The sequence below is a fragment of the Talpa europaea genome (assembly GCF_964194135.1).
Source record: "Talpa europaea genome assembly, chromosome: X".
Taxonomy (NCBI): domain Eukaryota; kingdom Metazoa; phylum Chordata; class Mammalia; order Eulipotyphla; family Talpidae; genus Talpa; species Talpa europaea.
In genome coordinates, this window is record NC_140081.1 from 75,275,125 (window position 1) to 75,297,907 (window position 22,783).

Below are 22,783 nucleotides of genomic sequence, written 5' to 3' on the forward strand. Positions count from 1 at the left end.
GCATCTCAGGCAGAGAAGACGGTATGATCAAAGACACAGAGGCTATACATGGAGAGTCTAGGGAACTACAAAAATCTCAGCATTGATGGAGCACAGGGGTCAAGTCAGGGAAAATCAAAAAAAAAAAATAGAGGTGGATTAGAATTATGGAGGATATTTATGGCAGCACATTGGACCATATTCTGATGATAATGAAGAGCCACTGGAGAATTTTAAGAAAGGGTATGACAACTTTTAGCAAGATCACTCTGGGAGCTGTATAAAAAGTGAATCAGATTAGGGAACAAAAGTAAAATATAGATTACTTAGGAGAATGCTGCAATATCCAGGCAAGGGAGGATCCTGGACTATGTCAGTGGTCGTAGGAACAGAAATGAGAAAAATATTTAGTAGATAAAATCCTCTGGACTTAGTATAGGAGAATGCCCCTCCGAATTCTAACATTAGTCAATGTAGATGGTGGTGCTGATCACTGATACAAGGAATATAAGAAGAGCAAAGTTTGATGTGGCATGAAACTAGTTAATTAAATTTTAAGGATTCCGATCACAATCATTTTTAGACATAGTTTTTACTGAGATATAATTCACATACCATAAATTATTTTAAAATTGGATTTTAGTATATTCACAAAGTTGTGCAACCATCGCCACACTAGTTTCAGAAGATTTTCACTACTCAAAAGAAATACCCTATTAACAGTCATTCCCCATTACCCCCTCTTCACAGCCCCTGGCAACTACTAATCTCCTTCCTGTTTCTATGAATTTGTGTACTGTGGACATTTCAATTAAATGGAATCACACAACTTGTAACCTTTTGTGTCCAGCTCGTTTTCATAGTTCATATATGTTGTGTCATGTATCAATATTTACTTCACTTTTATAGCTGAATAATATTCCAATATATGGATATACTGTTTTTATTTACCCATTCATCAGTTGATGGACATTTAGGTTGCTTCCACTTTTTGGTTATTATGGATAATGCTGCCATGAACATTCACTTACAAGTGTTCTTGTCGACACGTACTCACAGTTTTCTTAGATATATACCTAAGAGTGAAATGATTGTGAAATATGGTTAACTCCATAATTAACATAATTAACACTTGTCACAACTGTCAGAGTGATTCCATCATTATACTTTCCAACCAGCAGTGTATGAAGGTTCTAATTTCTCGACATCCTTGCTAGCAATTATTATTATCTGTATTTTTTTTATTAAATCTATTCTAGTGGGTATAAGTGGTATTTCATTGTTGTTTTAATTTTAACTTCCCTAATGACTAATTATGTTAAGTGTCCCTTCATTTGATTATTTGCACATCTTCTTTGGACAACTGTCTATTCAAATTCTTTATCTGTTTTCAAATTGGGTTAATCATCATTGATACTATTGAATTGCCATAGTTCTTAATATTCTAGATACAAGTCCCTTATCAGATATAAAATTGCAAATCTTTTCTCCCATCCTGTGGACTAGCAGCTTCTACTTTCTTGATGGTGTCCTTTCAAGCTAAATTTGTAAAATTTGGTAAAATACAAATCATCTTTTTCTTTTGTCACTTGTGCTTTTGGTGTCATATCTAAAATTCCTTTGTCTAATCCAAAGATACAAAAGTTAATGTCCATGCTTTCTTTTAAGAGCTTTATAATTTTAAATCTTATATTTAGGTCTTTAATCTATTTTAAATCTTATATTTAGGTCTTTATTTTGAGTTAAATTATGTATGTAATATAAGGTATGGATCACATTTCATTCTTTTGATGTAGATATCAAGTTGCTTCAGCACCATTTGTTGAAAAGACAATTCTTTCTTTTGCAAGAATGGTCTTGCAAAAATCAGTTGATCATAAATGTGTTTTATTAATGGATTCTCTCAATTCTGTTTCCTTGATCTATTTATCTATCTTTATGGGAGTACCATGCAGTCTTAACTAATATTACTTTGTAACTTTTGAAACTGTTTAAGTATAAGGCCACCACCTATGATCTGTTTGAAAATTATTTTGGCAATTCTGGACTCACTGTGTTTCTAAATGAATTTTAGGATTAGCTTGTCAATTTCTGCAAAAAAATATGGAAGGTGGGATTTTGATAGGAATTGCATTGAATTGCTCGATAAGTTTGGGATTATCGTCATCTTTTAAAAAAAAAAAAAGATTTAATTATTTATTTATACAAGCACTGGGTACAGTCAGAAGTACGGGAGGGTGAGAGAATTCACAAGAGCCAGAGGGGAGAGCAGAACAGGCAGAGTGATGAAGTACACTGCTGAGGGGAGCAGCAGGCAGCAGGAAAGGTCTGTGTGCCACACGGGACCCTCGCCCGGTGGCCGGGAATGGAACCGGCGCTGCAGAGGCTGCGGGCAGCTTCGCAGCCCAGCGCTCAACTGCTGCACCACCGAGGAGGCCCGGGATTATAGTCATCTTAACAATATTGTCTTCCAGTAACTGAAAATGGAATGACTTTCAACTTATTTTGGCCTGTATTTTCTTTCAATGATGTTTTGTGGTTGTCAGTGTACAAGTCTTGCAATTCTTATGCTAAATTTATTCATGAATTTTAAATTATTTTTTCAAAGCTATTACATGTAATCTAATATGTAAAATGCAACTGCTTCGTTAATCTTATTTTCAGACTCTTCATTGCAAGTGTATAGGAATGCAGTGATACTAGTCTACTGATCTCTTATCCTGAAACTATGCTGAGCTCATTTATTAGCTGTAATAGTTGTTTTTTGTTTGTTTGGTTTGGTTTCTTTAGGATTTTTCTATAGGATTTTCTATATATAAGATCTGCAAAGAGAGACAGTTTACTTCTTCCTTTCTGATCTGGATGCCTTTTTTTCCCTTTCCTAATTACCCTGGTTAGGACAGGTAATGCAATCGTAAATAGATATGTTAAAAGTGGACATACTCATCTTTTTGATATTAGGGAGAAATTTTCAGTCTTTCACCTTTAAATATGATGTTACTTGTGAATTTTTGGGAGATGCCTTTTGTAGAGTGCCTTGTAGGTACCATTCAATTTTTAGTTTCTTGAAGCTTTTTTTTTTTTTTTCCATGAAAGGGCATGGCTTTTCTTTTTTTTTTCCCTAAGATTTATTTTATTTATATATGCATACAAGAGCTGGGGTATAAGCCAGAGGTGCAGGGGGTGAAAGGACTCACCAGAGACAGAGTGGGGAGCAGAACAGGCAGAGTGACTGAAATACACTGCTGAGGGGAGCAGCGGGCGAGTCAGGAGAGGTCTGCTGTGCCATGTGGGTAGCTCTCCAGCCAGGGATCAAACCAGTGCTGCAGTGGCTGGGGATAGCTTCATAGTGCTGACACTTAACACCTTGCACCACCAGGGAGGCCTGGTCTTGGCTTTTCTATTCTATATCTTGACCTACACCTGTTGAGATGATCAAGCGATTTTCCTCTTTTATTCTATTAATTACTTGCATTACATTTATTGATCTTTATATAATGAATCAACCTTACATTCCTGTGAAAAACACTACTTGGTGGTGGGATATAATCCTTTTCATGTATTCTGGATTTGGCTGAGGATTTTGGTATCTAAATTGAAAAGGGAGTTTAGTCTGTAGTTTATTTTGATGGCTTATCTGGCTTTGTCATCAGGTAATGCTAGCCCCGTAGAATGAATCAGGAAGTGTTCCTCTTGTACTTTTTGAAAGAGTTTCCAAAGGATTGATGTCAATTCTTCTTTGAACACTTGGTAGAATTCACCACTGAAGCTATCTCGCCTTGGGCTTTTCTTTTATTTGTAGGAATTTTTTTAAAGATTTATTTATTTATGCATACAAGAGCTGCGGTTCAGGCCAGAGGTGTGGGGGGTGAGAGGATTCACCAGAGACAGACTGAGGAACAGAACAGGCAGACTGACTGAAATATACTGCTGAGGGGAGCAGCGAGCGAGACAGGAGAGGTCTGCTTCACCATGTGGTTTCTCCCTGGTGGGCCAGGGATCAAACTTGTGCTGCAGAGACTGCGAATTGCTTCATAGTATGGTGCTTAACCCCTTGCGCCACCAGGGAGGCCAATTTGTAGGAATTTTGATGACTGTTTTAATCACTTTATTTTCTAAGTTATTTAATTCTTTGACATAAAATTGTTCATTGCATTCCTTATTTTTAAAAAGTCTTTAATGTCAATAGTAATGTCTCCCTGCAATTTTGTCAGGTTCTGCTTCATGTACATGGTAAATCTGTTTTTAGGCATGTATATGTTTACAATTGTTATATCTTACTGAATATTTGACTCTATGATTATAAAATGCCTTTTGTTGTCTCTTGTAACAATTTTTGCCTTAAAATCTATTTTGGCTGCTGTTTATCCACTCCAACTCTGTCTTGGTTACTGTTTTCATGACACATCTTTTCCCATCCTTTTTCTTTCAATTTAATTGTGTCTTTGAGTCTAAAGCATGACTCTTGTAAATAGCATATAATTGGATCATGGTTTTTTAATCATTCGTCCAATCTCTGCCTTTTGATTGTAGTATTTAATCTATTGAATTTAATGTGTTACTAAAAGGTAGGATTTATGTCTGCTATATTGCTACATGTTTTCTATATTTCAAGTATTTTTCATTCATTAATTCCTTCATTACTGCTTTCTTTCATATTACATGCATTGTTTTTTAGTTTACCATTTAAATTACCTTGTTTCTTTCACTGTATTTTATTTTCTTAGTGGCTCCCCTGGGAATTGCAATTAACACATCAAAAAAATCTAGTTGGGGCCTCCCCTGGTGATGCAGCGGTTGAGTGCTGGGCTGCGAAGCTGCCCGCAGCCTCTGCAGCGCTGGTTCGATCCCCGGCCGCAGGGAGGGTCCCACAGGGCGCGCAGATCTCTCCTGCCATGCCTGCTGCTCTCCTCAGCAGTGTATTTCGTCAGTCTGTCTGTTCTGCTCCCTGCTCTGACTCTGGTGATTCTCTCACCCTCACGCGCTTCTGACTGTACCCAGTGCTGTATAAATAAATAAATAAATAAATAAATAAATCTTTAAAAAAAATCTAGTTGAAATTAGTACCAAATTAATTTCAATATTATATAAGAACTCTGCTTCAAGATAGCTCTATCCCTCTTCCTTTGTTCTATTATTGTCACACCAATGTCTTTTTTTTTTTCACAGACATTAGAATGCTTTATTTTCTTTTTTTTTTTTTTATAAATTTTATTGTTATATTCCCCATACAATTGCAGCCCCCCATTCTGACCCCAATCCCTCCCCTCCCGCCCCCGCCCCCCTAAAAGTGTCTCTGGTTCATAGTTTTTTGTTGATTTTGATTTTCACTTTCTTATAGTTATTCATTTTCCTGGTCCCTTATTTAAGTTTTCTAGATTCCTGCTATGAGTGAGACCATCCGGTATTTTTCTTTTTCTTTTTGGCTTATTTCGCTGAGCATGATCCCTTCCAGCGCCATCCATGTTGCAGCAAATTGCATGTGTTTATCTTTTTTGAATGCTGAGTAATATTCCATGGTATATATGTACCACATCTTCTTGATCCAGTCATCTATTTTTGGGCATTTGGGTTGTTTCCAAAGCTTAGCTATTGTAAACAGTGCTGCTATAAACATAGGGGTGCAGGTGTTCTTTGGAATTGATGTTTCTGTGTCCTTTGGGTAAATACCTAGGAGTGGAATTGCTGGGTCATATGGAAGCTCTATGTTTAGTAGGTCCAGAAATCTCCACACAGCTTTCCACAGTGGTTGGACCAGTTTGCACTCCCACCAACAGTGCAGAAGAGTTCCTTTTGCTCCACACCCTCGCCAACATTTGTTGTTGCTAGTTTTTTTAATATGTGCCATTCTCACTGGTGTAAGATGGTATCTCATGGTAGTTTTGATTTGCATTTCCCTGATGACAAGTGATGTTGAACATTTTTTCATATGCCTGTTGGCCATTTGCATTTCCTCTTCAGAGAAGTTTCTTTTAAGCTCTTCTGCCCATTTTTTGACTGGATTATTTTCTTTGTTGTTGTTGAGTCTCATCAGCTCTTTGCAGATTTTTGTGATCAGTCCTTTATCATTAGTGTTGGGTGCAAAAATGTTCTCCCAGTTGGTGGGGTTTCTCTTTGTTTTTGTTATTGTCTCTTTTGCTGTGCAAAAGCTCTTTAATTTGATATAGTCCCAGCTGTTTATCTTTGCCTTCACTATCACTGCTTTGGGTGATGTGTCTGTAAAGATGTCTTTGATGTGCAAATCACGTAGTGTTTCGCCTATATTTCCTTCTATATATTTTATGGTTTCAGGTCTTATGTCTAGTTCTTTAATCCATTTTGAATTGATTTTTGTGTATGGTGTGAGGTGGTGGTCAAGCTTCATTCTTTTGCATGTAGCGACCCAGTTTTCCCAGCACCATTTATTGAACAAACTTTCTTTGCTCCAATGCATAGTCTTTGCTCCTTTGTCAAAGATTAGTTGACCATAAATCTGTGGGTTTATTTCTGGATTTTCTATTCGATTCCATTGGTCTGTATGTCTGTTCTTGTTCCAATACCATGCAGTTTTGATGATTATGGCTTTGTAGTATAGTTTGAAGTCTGGGAGTGTGATGCCTCCATTCCCTTCTTTTTTTTTCAGGAGAGCTTTGGCTATTCGGGGTTTTTTGTGATTCCATATGAATTTCATCAATAATTGTTCTATTTCTTTGAAGAATGACATTGAAATTTTGATTGGAATAGCATTGAATCTGTATATTGCTTTTGGAAGGATGGCCATTTTAATAATGTTTATTCTTCCAATCCATGAGCAGGGGATGTCTCTCCATTTCTTTGTGTCGTCTTCTATTTCTTTTAACAGTGTTTTATAGTTTTCTTTGTATAGGTACTTTACCTCTTTTGTTAGATTTATTCCCAAATATTTGATTTTTTTTTGTTTCAATAACAAAAGGGATGGTCTTTTTGATTTCTTCTTCTTCAGATTTATTGTTTGTGTATAGGAAGGCTACTGACTTTTGCGTGTTGATTTTGTATCCTGCCACTTTACTGAACTGATTGATGAGTTGAATTAGCTTTTCTGTGGAGTTTTTGGGGTTCTCTATATATAATATCATATCGTCTGCAAATAGTGATAGTTTGACTTCTTCTTTTCCTATTTGGATTCCTTGGATGTCTTTCTCTTGTCTTATTGCCCTGGCTAGGACTTCCAGTATTATATTGAAAAGCAATGGTGAGAGTGGACATCCTTGTCTTGTTCCAGATCTTAATGGAATTGCTTTCAGCTTTTCACCATTGAGAATGATACTGGCTGTTGGCTTGTCATAGATGGCCTTTATGATGTTGAGGTATGTTCCTTGTATCCCAAGAATTTCAAGGGCTTTTATCATGAATGGGTGTTGCACTTTGTCGAAAGCTTTCTCAGCATCTATTGATATTATCATATGGTTTTTATATTTCTTTTTGTTGATGTGTTGGATAACGTTGATTGATTTTCGGATGTTAAACCATCCTTGTGCCCCTGGAATGAATCCAACTTGGTCGTGGTGAATTATCTTATGGATACATTGTTGGATTCTGATAGCTAAAATTTTATTGAGGATTTTTGCATCAGTGTTCATTAGGGAGATTGGCCTGTAGTTTTCCTTTTTTGTGTTGTCCTTGTTCGGTTTTGGTATTAGTGTAATGTTGGCTTCATAGAACGTGTTTGGTATTGTCCCTTCCTTCTCAATTTTTTGGAAGAGTTTGTGAAGGATAGGCACTAATTCGTCTCTGAATGTTTGGTAGAATTCATTTGTAAATCCATCAGGTCCTGGGCTTTTGTTTTTGGGGAGGTTTTTGATTACCATTTCAATTTCGCTAATTGTAATTGGTCTGTTTAGGTGTTCTATTTCTTCTTTATCTAGCTTTGGGTGATTGTAGAGTTGTAGGAATTTGTCCATCTCCTCTAGATTGTTAAACTTGTTTCCATATAACTGTTCATAGTAGTTACTGATTATTCTTTTGATTTCTGCTGTGTCCGTTGTGATTTCTCCTCTTTCATTGATGATCCTGTTTATTTGTGCTTTCTCCCTTTTTTCCTTTGTGAGCCTGGCTAGGGGTTTGTCTATTTTATTGATTTTTTCAAAGAACCAGCTCTTGGTTTCATTGATCTTTTGGATTGTTTTTTTAGTTTCAATTTCATTTATTTCTGCTTTGGTTTTTATTATTTCTTTTCTTCTACTGGTTTTGGGTTTTTTTTGTTGTTCTTTTTCTAGATCTTTGAGCTTCGAGATTAGGTTGTTTCTTTGCGTTCTTTCTTGTTTCTTGATGTGAGCTTCTATTGCTATATATTTTCCTCTTATTACTGCTTTTGCTGCATCCCATACATTTAGGATATTGGTGTCCTCCTTGTCGTTCAATTCAAAAAATTTTTTAATTTCTTCTTTGATCTCCTCATTAGTCCAATGGTCTTCCAGTAGTGTGGTTTTTAATCTCCATGAGGTAGGAAAGTTCCTTGCCTTCTTTTTATGGTTTATTTCTAGTTTGATGCCTTCATGGTCAGAAAAGATGGTTGATATGATTTCAATCTTGGTGTATCTGTTGATGTTTGTCTTGTGCCCCAGTATGTGATCGATCCTGGAGAATGATCCGTGTGCGCTTGAGAAAAATGTGTACTCCGTTTTTTTGGGGTTTAGTGTTCTATAGATGTCTGTTAAGCCCAATTGCTCTAGGTCTTTATTTAGAGCTTTGGTTTCTTTACTTATTTTTTGTCTTGTTGATCTATCCATTGTTGATAGTGGTGTGTTGAAGTCTCCCACTACGTATGTGTTTTCTCTGATGTCTGTTTTCAGAGAACACCAATGTCTTTTTACATTGTATATCCATCAACACAGATTTGCCATGATTGCTTTATGTTGTTGTCTTGTAAATCATAAAGGGAATACAAATGGAATGTGATCGAAGGCCTGAAATTAATATTGTGTTGCTTGACACATGGTAGAAATGGAAGTGTCTCAAATGGCCTAACTGAAAATTCCCCTTCCCACTTATCTTGTTTCCACAGATAAGATTCTTTATCCAAATAGTCTTCCTCATAAAGACCAGGTATAATTAAGCCAATCATATCTTCCCACAGGAATCAGTGGCCCACCCATCCCATCTTCTTGATACTACAAAACTTGCCTGGTTGTTACAACCCCTGGTTGTTAACTGTTGCCAAGTGCAAACCCCTGGTTGTTAACTGTTGCTAAGTGCAAACCCCTTGTGGCTCTGTGTGACATACAGTGTCCCTCTCTTCTGAGCTCTAAGCATATGTGATTAATAAAATGCTGTCAGTCTCATCTGTCATCAAATATTGAATGTTTTATGTTCAGCTATCCCTACAACCCTAGGTTAAGATTGCTTTCATGAATAAAGGGTGAAAAGTTGATCAAAACAATTGGCTTCAAGAACAGGAAGACCAACAACGACCAAGGACACACTACTCATGGCTAATTAGATAATTGCATGATAAGGCAAATGCTGCGGTGCAAAAGCACTGCCAATTGCTGGTGGACTTGCATTTTACCTTTGCCAGGCATTGTCATCTCTTCCTACTCTACATACTCTAATCTTCAAGACAAGAACTGCTGTTAATCGACTATACCCTATAATGATGTATCATTGCATTTAGTCTGGGTTTGGCAGGCCATCTCTGAGACACCTACCTGTGAAAGCAGAATTCATAGTGTCCTAACCAGCTGGCACATGAGTCTCAGTTACAAAGGATGGGAATATTGCTCTCTGGTTACTGTGTCTAGCCTGGTTACAGTCACCGGCTGCTTGGGACAGCCCTGCAAACCTTGTTTGTGATTGTGTACTGTCAGAACAGGCCTAGAGACATCTCTTTGTGAAAAGGAAGGAGACTACTATCCTGGGAAGAATTAAGCATGGTAAGCCAGTTGCCTAACAGTCATTGTTCAGGTAAGGGTAGCAACCTTCCATCTTTCCTGTGCTGCTGCTTCCCTTGCCACTGCTATGTATGTTCTCTTGACCCCCAGAAGTATTTAGGTTGTCATCTATGATGGCCCATTTCCCAGGCATCAATGATTAAAACATGGGCAAGAGTATTTACAACTTAATCTTCCAATGTATAATGCTTAGCCAGTGTACCTGGGCTTTGCTTAGAGCTGCTGTTTATCAACACACCTAATGCTGCTGCTTACCAGCACACCTAATGGCTAATACTGCAATCTCAGGGCTTGATGGATCTCATACAGGCCAGAGTAAAAAAGATTTTACTGGATGTGAACCTCAACCCTGTCAAGACTGATTGCATTCCCTGCAGGAAAACACAGCTGCCTGTGAGGCAGACCCCAAGGCCCCTGAGCCTTTACCCATAACCACAAGAAGGTCAGCATCACAGGTGATTGGGCAGATAGAAAAGCTGAAAGCAGAGGCTTTACCTGGCTTGAAATTTGAGTTATTATGAGTTAATTTTTACAGAGATAAAAGAGGATAGAAAAAGAGAAGTCTTTGTGGGGGAAAGAGTGGGACCAGAGCAGAATCTTGGACCTAATGCTGTTCTGTAACTCTGCTGCTATGGCTCTATTGCAGCCACTGGCTCAATCCTTAGGGTTGCCAGGGAAAAAATAAATGGAAACAAAAGTCCACAATTTCACACAATTGGAAATACAAAATTTAATAAGATAATTATACAGCAAAAAGGCTAAAGGGCACTGATTGGTTTTTGTGCCTCTGCAACATAGGTACTGAATTAACTTCAACATTTGCTGAAATGCACCAATTGGCAAACCTTCCTGTACTTAATCAATACTGGGGCTCAAATTACAGTTATACCTGGGGACCCATTAAATATAAACAAAGTATCCTCTATAATCTTAAGGGAGTTACTGAGTTATAAGGGAGTTACAAGGGAGTTACAGAATATAAAATAGAGGACAAATAGGTATGCCTCACCTTAACCATCAGTATTATTATTTTGTCTAAATTCCCCATGGTCATCGCCCTCATTACCCTGTAATGGCCATGAACACTATGACCCAATGAGTATTGTATTAAATAAAATCTTTGTACTTACCAATTGGCTTGAATAAAAGAAATGCTATGGATCTCTTCAGTTTTAAAAGTTAATATGGCCCAATGTAACTTAAAACAGGGCCCTCGGGGACTAAAACTTATAAGATCTAATTAGTGAGAGGTGATTATCCTCACTGTTTATCTAATATGCCAACTTGGCCCGTCCTTACAGAATGAATGAGGCCTCATAACATAACTGCAACCTTGATGCTATGGGCTCAACCCTTAAGGCCCCTATATCCAATGCACACTATTATTATTAGAATTACTGACTCCAGCCGCCCAGCAACTGGCAAATATCTTGTTATTATAGATTTAGATAATATATTCTGGTTAGTGTCTATTACAAAGGCTTCACAATGCTATTTGGCTTCATATCAAATTAGACACAGTATACCTTTACCAGGTTACCCATGGGGCACCTCAAAAGCCTTGCCATCACACACAGTCTTTGCAGACCAGATCCTAACCACATCCACCTTTCTCTATGAACACAAAGATATGACGTTACTTTGATGATCTTCTCCAAGGATATTCCTTTGACATTTTTATTAAGTACATACAAATATTCACAACGGAGCTTAGAAAAAGGGGGTAGACCACTGTGTCATATCCTGCCATCCACTGCCTCTTTTAAATTCTTGGAAATTATTTGGCAAACTGAGGGCTTCTCCATCTCTGAGACTGTCAAGAAACAGTGACAGATGCTTTCAGTACCCAATAGTAACACAAATCTAACAATTTAACATATTTTAGATATTTTTCCTTCATCTTTCTTTTGGTTCTGGGGGCAATATTCTTCATTTATAAACTTTACTTAATCTCACTAATGTTGTTATTGAAAATGGTCCACATTGACTAGGGCCTTCTCCAACAAAAAGCTCTAAAATCTTTCTAAATTAAAATCAAGAAGCACTCCTTTTAATGCCCTCAGAGATTCCTTTACTGTAGCTTTAGCAACCTTCTTTCATGCCTCCTATCCACCTAATATGGCCATAAAATGTCCATAGGCTTCTTTTTTTTTTTTAATATTTTGTACTGTCAATCTTTTTTTTTTTTTAAGATTTTATTTATTTATTTATACAAGCACTGGGTACAGTCAGAAGCGCAGGAGGGTGAGAGAATTCACCAGAGCCAGAGCAGGGAGCAGAGCAGGCAGAGGAACAGAAATACACTGCTGAGGGGAGCAGTGGGCGGCAGGAGAGGTCTGCGCGCCATGCGGGACCCTCCTCCGGTGGCCGGGGAGCAGCCGGGGATCGAACCGGTGCTACGGAGGCTGCGGGCAGCTTCGCAACCCAGCGCTCAACCGCTGTGCCACCAGGGAGGCCACCATAGGCTTCTGATGCTAGAAATTGACCTTATTTATCTGGTACTTCATTAGGGAAGCTACTGTTGCTCATATACTGAGATCTGAAAACTGAGGCTCTTACAACCCTTACCTTGTAACCTTCTATAATCAACTGTCCAGGGCCTCCCTGGTAGCACAGCGGTTGAGAGCTGGGCTGAGAAGACGCCTGCAGCCTCTGCAGTGCCAGTTTGTTCCACAGCTGGCTGGCGAGGGCCCCACATGTTGTGCAGACCTCTCCTGCCGCACCCGCTGCTCCTCTCAGTAGTGTATTTCATCAGTCTGCCTGTTCTGCTCCCCGCTCTGGCTCTGGTGAATTCTCTCACCCTCCCACGCTTCTGACTGTACCCAGCTGTCCATTATAACTTGGGTCATGGAAGCAGCACCCACAAACACATCAGTTACTCAGGCTTCCTTGACAGGATGGAGCCAAACCTGCTCCCTCTAGTAGATCCGACCTATAAGAGGGGTGGCTTCATCAATCCTGAGTCACTTGTTTGATGCCATCATGCTAGCTGGAGGAGGTCAAACCCTCTCCTAGATACTTGGCTACCTGGGCACCCTCTTAGAATCAACTGAATATCCAACAGTGGGAGTTCATATATTTTATGGATGACATTGCACCATTATACACGATGGGAGTTTAGTAGAATATTGTTTCTTTTTTTTCCTTTAAACAGAATGTCCCTGAAAAAGTGGCATCCAAGAGTTAGCACAAATGGCCACACTTCAAGGAATCATTTTAATATTGAATTGAATATTGAATTGAACAAATAGTCCCATCTGCACATTTTTACAAACTTTTTGACTAAGAGTCTTCCACTTGGAGGCAAAAATTTCTGGGACTCTCTTGTCTCATAGATATCCAAAATATAAATCAAGGTCACATAAGTCTCTACCTATATACTAAGAGCACAATAAAAGACCTTACCAGAATACTCCTTATCTTCTTTGGAGTAAGACATTACTGATAGTGACAAAATGTTGGAATCTTTAAGAAAGCATTCAGTGGAACTTCTACCTCGCCTCCAGGCCTTAAGTTGGTTTAAACGAAAGGCATAACAAACTCTTCAGAGAGTTCTTATTTAAATTATAAAATGACAAATGGACCCCCCCCACTGGGTGTCACTATTGTCACAGGTACCAATTAACCTAAATTCGTGCCCCTTGCGGACATACACTCCCTGTACCAGTGACACGCAGGTCCCTCAAATGCATTTCCTGGCCATAAAGGACTATACCTCTAAAGTTAATGTTTTTTAATGATCACCTCACCATATGGCCGACTTCCTCCTGACCAAGTGCCTATTTTGTTTCCTAGGGAGGCACTGCTACTCCCTCAAAGTCTCAGTCATGACCAAGATTGAAACTGATATCAAAATATTTAAGAGATCAGTAGTGATGTAAGTCCTAAAATTAATACTGAGTGCTGCCCTGACAGCTGGTAAAATTAGGAGGGCCTCAAATAGCTTAACTGTAAGTTCTCTTCCTCAGTCTGCTCCCATGAATATGGATAAAATCTTGCAGTCAAAAAACTTTCCTTATCATGGGAACCTGTAGTTCTTGCTTACCCCTGAGTAGTAAGTAGGCCTTAGTTTCCATCTGTGAAACCAACTTGATACTACAAAGTCTGACTCAAACAGACCCTGTTTGTTCACTCTGTTCCCAACTGAAACCCCCTGTAGCCTAGTATGGCATGTGGTTATCTTCTCCCCTCAGCTGTCAGCATATATGGCAAATTGCTGTTCATCTCATCTGTCCAATGCTCAGTATTGTGAGTGAGGTTGGCCACCCTGATAACCATAGGTTAAGGAATACTTCCTTCACCAATGGGGTAAAGAGAAGTGATGAAAGCAAAGGGGAATAAAGAAAAAAAATACACCTATCTTGTCTATTATATTTACCTGCATAATTAAATTTATCACTTTATTTTTTTCATGTGGATTTCAGTTATACTCGCATGTTCTTTTATTTAATCGCCAATATACCCCTTGAGTATTTCTTGTAGGGCAGATCTGCTAGCAATAAATACTCTTAGTTGTTTATCCAGGAATGTCCTCATTTCTTCTTCGTTTTTGAAGAAACTTTTGAAGAAAAGTTTTGCTGTATGTAGAATTATTAGTTAACAGTATTTTCTTTTAGCACTTTTAGTGTGTCATCTTCTTGCCCTCTGGCCTCCATGGTTTCTGATAAGAAATTTGCTGTTAATCTTGAGCAATCCTTGTACCTAACGAGTCATTTCTCTCTTTTGACAATTTGTCTTTTGACAAGTTTGATTTGAGTTTAGGTGTCAATCTTTATCAGTTTATCCTACTTGGATTTGTTTTGTTTCTTAGGTGTATAGGGATGTGGGTTAATTTTTTTTTTTTTAATGGCATTTGGGAAGCTTTCTAACATAATTTCTTCAAATATACTTTCTGCTCTGTTTTCTTTCTGCTCTTTTTTAGGGGTATCCTATTGTACCTACAGTTAGTTGGCTGTGTCCCACAGGTCTCTGAAGCTCTTAATTTTCTTCATTTATTTTCTTTTCAGTCCTCAGATTCAAAGATCTCAATTGACCTATTTTCAAGTTCACTGCTTTTTTCTTCTGCCTGCTCAATTCTCTTGTCAAGTCCCACTAATGAAATTTACATTTTAAGTATTGTACTATTCAACTCCTATGTTCTACTTCATTTATTTTATAATTTCTAACTTTTTGTTGATAACTGCAATTTGATGAAACATAATTTTCATACTTTCTTTTAGCTTTGTAGACAGATTCCTTTATCTAAGCATATTTAAAACATCTCTTTAAAATCTGTCTATTAATTCCAATGTCTGGACTTTCTCTGGGACAGTTCCTAGTGACTGCCTTCCCCCTTCCCCACCTATAACCCATTCCATTTTTAAAAATTTAAATTAATTTATTTTAAAATAAAGTACCTTTTTCTTATATCATTGTTAATTTTTGGACAATATTTGATTTTTCCCCTCAGATGTGGTCACCACAGTACTCCCACCAGCAAAGCATCCACTATCATTCACCACAATCCCTTGTGTATGATTTATTCTTGTTTATTTGTATATTTCATAATTTTTTAAAAACTGAATATTTTCAAGCATCAAATAAAATGGAGTAACTCTAGAGATTAAATTCGCTCTTATGCCAAGGGCATTTTATGTTTTTTTTTCTTGTCTAATTTTGTTATTGTTGATGTTTGTTGTTTAATGCCTTTTTGAAGTAATTCTATAAAATTTGTATTATTTGTCATGTGGAACCACTGACGTCTTTGCTTGGTTAGCTTACAGATCAGCTAATTATTAGACAGAGACTCCCTGATGTGCCTGGAATCAATGACTCCCAATCATTATTGAGGGATTCTAGGTTCACTGGAGAGCATTCCATGGTGAGCTCTCATTTCTCACTTAGGTAGAACTTCAAAGTCAGGCAGAGGTAAACACTCCGGGTTTTCCCAGGCCTTTCTTGAGCATGTACACTGTCTTACACACATGTGTGAAAATTAGAAAGACTGACAATACTAATTGCTGGTGAGGTTTTAATTTGCATTTCTCTAATAACTAATGATGTTGAACCTTTCTCCAAGTGCTTATTACTTGATAGTGTCTATTGAGATGTCCATTTAAAAATATTGGGTTGTCCAAATGCCCAAAAATAGATGACTGGATCAAGAAGATGTGGTACATATATACCATGGAATATTACTCAGCATTCAAAAAAGATAAACACATGCAATTTGCAGCAACATGGATGGCGCTGGAAGGGATCATGCTCAGCGAAATAAGCCAAAAAGAAAAAGAAAAATACCGGATGGTCTCAATCATAGCAGGAATCTAGAAAACTGAAATAAGGGACCAGGAAAATGAATAACTATAAGAAAGTGAAAATCAAAATCAACAAAAAACTATGAACCAGAGACACATTTAGGGGGGCGGGGGCGGGAGGGGAGGGATTGGGGTCAGAATGGGGGGGCTGCAATTGTATGGGGAATATAACAATAAAATTTATTTAAAAAAAAATTTAAAAAAATTAAAAAAAAAAAATATTGGGTTGTTTATCCTATCATCATCATCATCATTATTATTATTATTATTGAATTCTTTATAAACGCTACATGCAATTGCTTTGTCAGATGTATGCGTAGTAAATATTTTCTCCAGTCTGTGGCTTGCTTTTTCATTTTTATAACAGTCTTTTGAACAGCAAAAAGTTTTAATTTAACAAAGTATAATTTATTGATTTTTTTATCTATAGTTTTCTTATAGACTGTTTTTTTGTCATATTTAAGAAATCTCTGCCAAACCAATGGTCACTGAGATTTTCGCTCATCCTTTATGGTTTTAGCTCTTATATTTAGTTCTGTGATCCATTTTGTGTTCCTTTTTTTTTATATGGCATAAGTTAGGGGGTGCATTTAAAATTTTTACATATTATTTTTTAAAATCCCCAGAACCATTTTTTTTAAAGATTTATTTATTTATTTATACAAGCACTGGGTACAGTCAGAGGTGCAGGAGGGTGACAGAATTCACCAGAGCCAGAGCGGGGAACAGAACAAGCAAACCGATGTGCCGCGGACCAGCACAGCAGTGGACGATGAGGCCGCCTCAGGGTTGAGAGAAGCGTGCAGGGTGGTCAGGGCGTCGGTGAAAGAAATGACAAACAAACACACTTCAAGAGAGTGAAAATCTGAGTGTAATTTTCTTTGAGTTGGTGACCAGTATATATATGTTTTTCTAAAGGCATAGGAATGGCGAACATCAGTGAAGAAATCAGCTTGCTTATAGGTTTAGCTTATCATTGACAGGGCAGTGATTTACATCTGGACCCAGGCGCATTCCTAAGTAGTTAGGCTATTAATTTTTCTTTTTGTTTTATATGATTACTTTTTGTTTTAACTACTCACTATTACTATTAATTAACACGGGTGAATTTTACTTTTCACAATGTAATATTTTTATCATTTAGATTAATACAAACTAGGCTAAGTATACAACAGAGAAATTATTAAGCTAGCAGTTCTATTAATACACAGAGTTTAGTAATGTTTCATTTGAATCAGCCTAGTTATTAGATTTCGTATGTTCTTTTTTAATCGGCAAACCAATGACCTTTTAAACAGAGAAAGAGAAAAGATTTTAGAGAGACAGTTGTATTAGAATAAAGTTTGTGGGTCTAGAGAAGGTGAGATAAGTTTCCGTGCGGACAGCATTCCTGTAGTGGCTCCTGGTGGTCGTTATCTTTCAACAGGCTTCCATCTTATCTATGTCTTCAGGCGGTTTTTGCTGTTCTCCTCCTGCGCGCTGGTTGCCCAGCCGGACCTAGGGATTCCTAGAGGTCACTGCAGGAGGAGGTGCAGCAAGTCAGGGGGTTTTGCTGTTCTCCGCCTGCGCGCTGGTTGCCCAGCCGGACCTAGGGACCGTGGCGCAAGCCATTAGCCCTAAGGGTCACTGCAGGGGGAGGTGCAGCACCGATGAAATACACTGCTGAGGGGAGCAGTGGGCACGGCAGGAGAGGTTTGCGCGCCATGTGGGACCCTCGCCAGTGGCCAGGGATCGAACCGGCGCTGTAGAGGCTGCGGGCAGCCTCGCAGCCCAGCAATCAACCGCTGCGCCACCAGGGAAGGCCCCTCACCAGAACCATTTATTGAAAAAAATTGTTTTCAAAACTAAACCAGGGCCTCCCTGGTGGGCAAGGGGTTAAGCACAGCACTATGAAGCTATCCACAGTCTCTGCAGCACAAGTTCAATCCCCAGCCAGCCAAGGAAATACCCACATGACACAGCAGACCTCTCCTGACTGGCCCGCTGCTCCCCTCAGTAGTGTATTTCAGTCAGTCTGCCTGTTCAGTTCCCCACTCTGTCTCTGTGAATCCTCTCACCCCCCGCACCTCTGGCCTGTACCCCAGTTCTTGTACACTAAATAAATAAATCTTAAAAAAATACTAAGCCAGAACAAACCCTAGAAATACGTCTGCAGAACTGAGGCTACTAGAAGGGACAATATTTCAGATATGATGCATTGTAAAGGTCACAGCATCACTCTGTGGGATTCCTGCCAAAAATACATAACCTAGATCAAATAACGAGGAGTCATCAGAAAAAAAAAAATCCAAAGTTAACGATAATCCACAAAATAACTGGTCTGTACAATCTGAAAAATCAAGGTCCAGACAAAGACTGAGGAACTGTGTAAGATTAAAAGGAGTTTTAAAAGACATGACAATTGAATGCACTGTGTCATCCTCAACTGCCTCCTGGACCAGATTTTTTTCCTTTTAATTTAAATTTCATTTTTTTTTAATTTTTTGAAAGATTTATTTATTTATTTATACAAGCACTGGGTACAGTCAAAAGCGTGGGAGGGTGAGAGAATTCAACAGAGCCAGAGCGGGGAACAGAACAGGCAGACTGACGGAAATACACTGCTGAGGGGAGCAGCGGGCATGGCAGGAGAGGTCTGTCGCGCCACGTGGGACCCTCACCGGTGGCCAGGGATTGAACCGGCGCTGCAGAGGCCGTGGGCAACTTTGCAGCCCAGCGTTCAACCGCTGCACCACCAGGGTAGACCCTTAAATTTCAATTTAAATAAGATTGTTACATTTAATAATATTGTATCATTAATTTCTGATTTTGATAATTGTTCTTTTGTTATATATGAGAGATCCATGTTTATAGGAAATAGGTTTGAAGTAAAGGAACATCATGCCTGTAACTTAGCTTTATATTAAATTTTTCATAAAAATAATATGGAGGTGGGTAGAAAGCACCTGCTGTAAATTGCTAATATTTGGACAACGCATGTGGAAGTTATAGTACATGTGCTTGCAATTTTTCTCTAAACCTAATATTATCTCAAAATAGAAAGTTTTTTTTTAAGTTCCTAAGACTAATAATAAAGAGTGTGCTAGACCTCTGTATGGAAAACTATAATGGAAACACATTGAAGATTTGTATAGAAGAGATATGCATTATTCATAAATTAAGAGACTCATATAGTAAAACTGTCAAATTCCTCAAATACAGATTAGATGTATTCCCACGTGAACCCCCAATGTTATGTGTGTGTAAGCACATGCACATGTATGAAACTCAAAAGTCAATTTTAAAATGTATATGAAGGGCCTCCCCTGGTGGTGCAGCGGTTGAGCGCTGGGCTGCAAAGCTGCCCGCAGCCTCTGCAGCACCGGTTTGATCCCCGGCCACCGGCGAGGGTCCCACATGGCGCGCAGACCTCTCCTGCCGCCCGCTGCTCCCCTCGGCAGTGCATTTCATCAGTCTGCCTGTTCTGTTCCCTGCTCTGGTTCTGGGGAATTCTCTCACCCTCCCGCGCTTCTGACTGTGCCCAGTGCTTGTATAAATAAATAAAATAAATAAATAAATACTTTAAAAAAATAAAAATAAAATGTATATGAAAATACAGGGGTGTTGTGACACTTTTGGAGAACAAAGTAAGAGAAATTGCTTTACCAAATATCAGACGTATTATACAGTAATAATAATCACAAAGTATGATGTCGGCACAGATAGACAAAACAGCCCCCTAAAACAGATCTACATTAATATATATGGAGATTTGTTAAATAGCAGAGGAGGCACTGCAGAGATGGACAGAAGATGGTGTGTCAATTTAGACCTCTAGTAAAAAAGATGAAATGGAGTTAGAAATGTAGAAAGTTTGTTGGGAGAGGGCTGACTATCACCTGTGAAAGATAAGGGAGAAACAGCAGGATTGGCTAGCAAGAGCCTCAGACTGCGATGCACATCTGGTAAATTTTGGCCAATCCAAGAGGGACCTCTGGAACCAAGATTACCAGCTAGAGGGGTCGCACATTGGGCAGAATGTCCAGGATGTAGTATTCCTTCCATGTTGAATGGCAAATTCTTTCTCAAAAGAAGATCCAAGCAACATGCCTCTGAGGCTGCCCACAATACATTCCTTGTGCTGAGATCATTTCTCTATACATATTTGGGGTCAAGGTCTTTGCTGCTCTAGTGAGCCTCTCCAAATGAGCAAAAACTTAGGAGAAGGAGGATACTGGGAAAAACAAACTACAGTCCCATATGCTGTAGTTGGGTCAGAACTACAACTGGATTCCATTGTCTCCCTCCTACATTATCCATCCTAAATCCCACTCACCCTCAGCTATCACCTCTGCTGGTCCCAGTGGCTTATTTGTTGATGTGAGTACAACCTTCATTACTAAGAAACCCAAGCTCCTGGTAACCATATGCACCTTAGTTTGGGATTGCAGCACCTGTCCACTCACAATTAAAATAGAGCAAGGCAGAGAAGTACCAAGAATTGCCCAAATGGATTATATAAGATCCATTCATATTCCATTCTGTCCCCATTTTGTAATAGGAGCCCACTGGGACATACAATAAACTCTACAATGTGTATTTCATCATCCCTGACTTTCTCCACTCCATAGGGTCATCCGGGTAATGTGGTTTAAGCAGCAGCCTGCTTTTACTGCCCAGATGTGCTAGAAAGAGCCATTTTCTGCTTCTGACTTACTGAAGCTTAGTAGACTTCCATGTGTATAAACTGGATCAGTATTCCCAGGTATGGAATGATTCTCCATAAAACCAAATTGTCCTTCCTGGTTGTGTTTTTCTTCTTTATGGTAAGGGTTACAAGATGCCACAACTTGTCTTTGACTTTGACAGGGATTTCCCTGGATGCTCCTGACCACTGAATCCTTTAAAACTTCATTCAATCTTTTTTTTTTTAAAGATATATCTATCCATGCATACAAGAGCTGGGGCACAGGCCAGAGGTGCGGCGGGTGAGAGGATTCACCAGAGACAGAGTCGGGAGCAGAACTGGCAGACTGACTGAAACACACTGCTGAGGGGAGCAGTGGGTGAGACAGGAGAGGACTGCTGCGCCACGTGGGTTGCTCCCTGGCTGGCCAGGGATCGAACTCGTGCTGCAGAGGTTGCGGACTGCTTCATAGTGCGGTGCCCAAACTCCTACACCACCAGGGAGGCCCTAAAACTTCATTCAATCTTTATAGGCTTTATCTCCTACAGATTGGAGCACATGTGTCTTACCAAGGCCTTCAGAGTCCTAGCCAGCTCTGGTACATCCTGCTCAATCAGCATGATGAGGTCACTGATGTAATGGATAAATGTGATGCTCTGCAGATGTCCAGAGAGGCCAGATCTCTTTGAACTATATTATGATAGAAGGCAGCAGAAATAGCCTACTCTTGGACTAACTGTAAATAAATATTGTTATACATTTCACATGAATGGAAACTCATTCTGATCCCCTCTCTTGATTGAGACAGCAAAGGACACATTTGCCAAGTCAATGACTATATATCATGTATCTGAAGCCAAATGACTCTGCTGTAGCAAAGATACCATGGCCAGCAAAGAAGCTGAGATTGCTTTTTACTTGCTTGAGCTTGTGGTCACCTCCAGTGATCTTTCAAGTTCTGCAGGGCTTATTCAGTTTCTGCAGGGCTTATACTGTTGTATCAAATGGGGAATGCCATCCCTTTATCCTTGAGATCCTGAAGGGGGAGCACCAATCTCTGCCAGACCCCATTCCCTACCCTGGGATGGAATATTGATTTTGATTTACTATCTTGGCTGTGAGCTGTAGTTTCAGAGCTTTTAACTTGGCCTTTCCACTATCATAGCCCTTATGCCACAGGAAAAGACACAATCTAAAGGTTACTGCAGCTGCCAAGTATGGAATCCCAATGACGACTCAGTGACCAGGCAAATGACCACCTGATAAGTCTACAGACCTAGCAAACATGCTGTAAGATGGCCTTTTTCCAGGATTCTATTTATTGCCTGGTATCCCCATAACTCTCTCTCATATGGGGGTCGTGATGACACTGTGAGTCTATGGGTATCAAAGTCCAGGAGTGTTCTAAGTGTTTCACCTTTCCCCAGAGTATAGTCACCCAAATACATGTCTATAGGTCTGTTTGGGGAAGAACTGGGACTAGTATTATGGCATATAATTGTCATGGTGATTTAGGGTCCTTCCTTCTGGGGGACCTAGCCACCTTTTCAGTCAGTGGGTTCAGGTTCTGAAAATTGATGCAGGTCAGGAACTTGGCAAGGGATCAGTTTTCTCAGACTCCTGCTCATACATTGTGGATATACAATATATCCATTTATTTGCCCCTAGGACACCAGGCTCTATTAATCCTCTTGACTCCCTAACCCCTCTTGGCTACTACCCCTTTGACTTTATCACTAATTATGGTAATTGAGGTTTCCTGGCATCTGGCAGTCAAACACAACATCTAGCCCCTATTACTCTGGCCTCTATCAACAAGACCAGTGCTGTCCCCAACTTCTCTACCTTCCGTAGCGTGCAGAGAAGAACTACTACCCGACTTCCTAGTCATGCTGCTGCCCCTCTCGCCAGCACTTTCCTCATGGCCTTGGTGA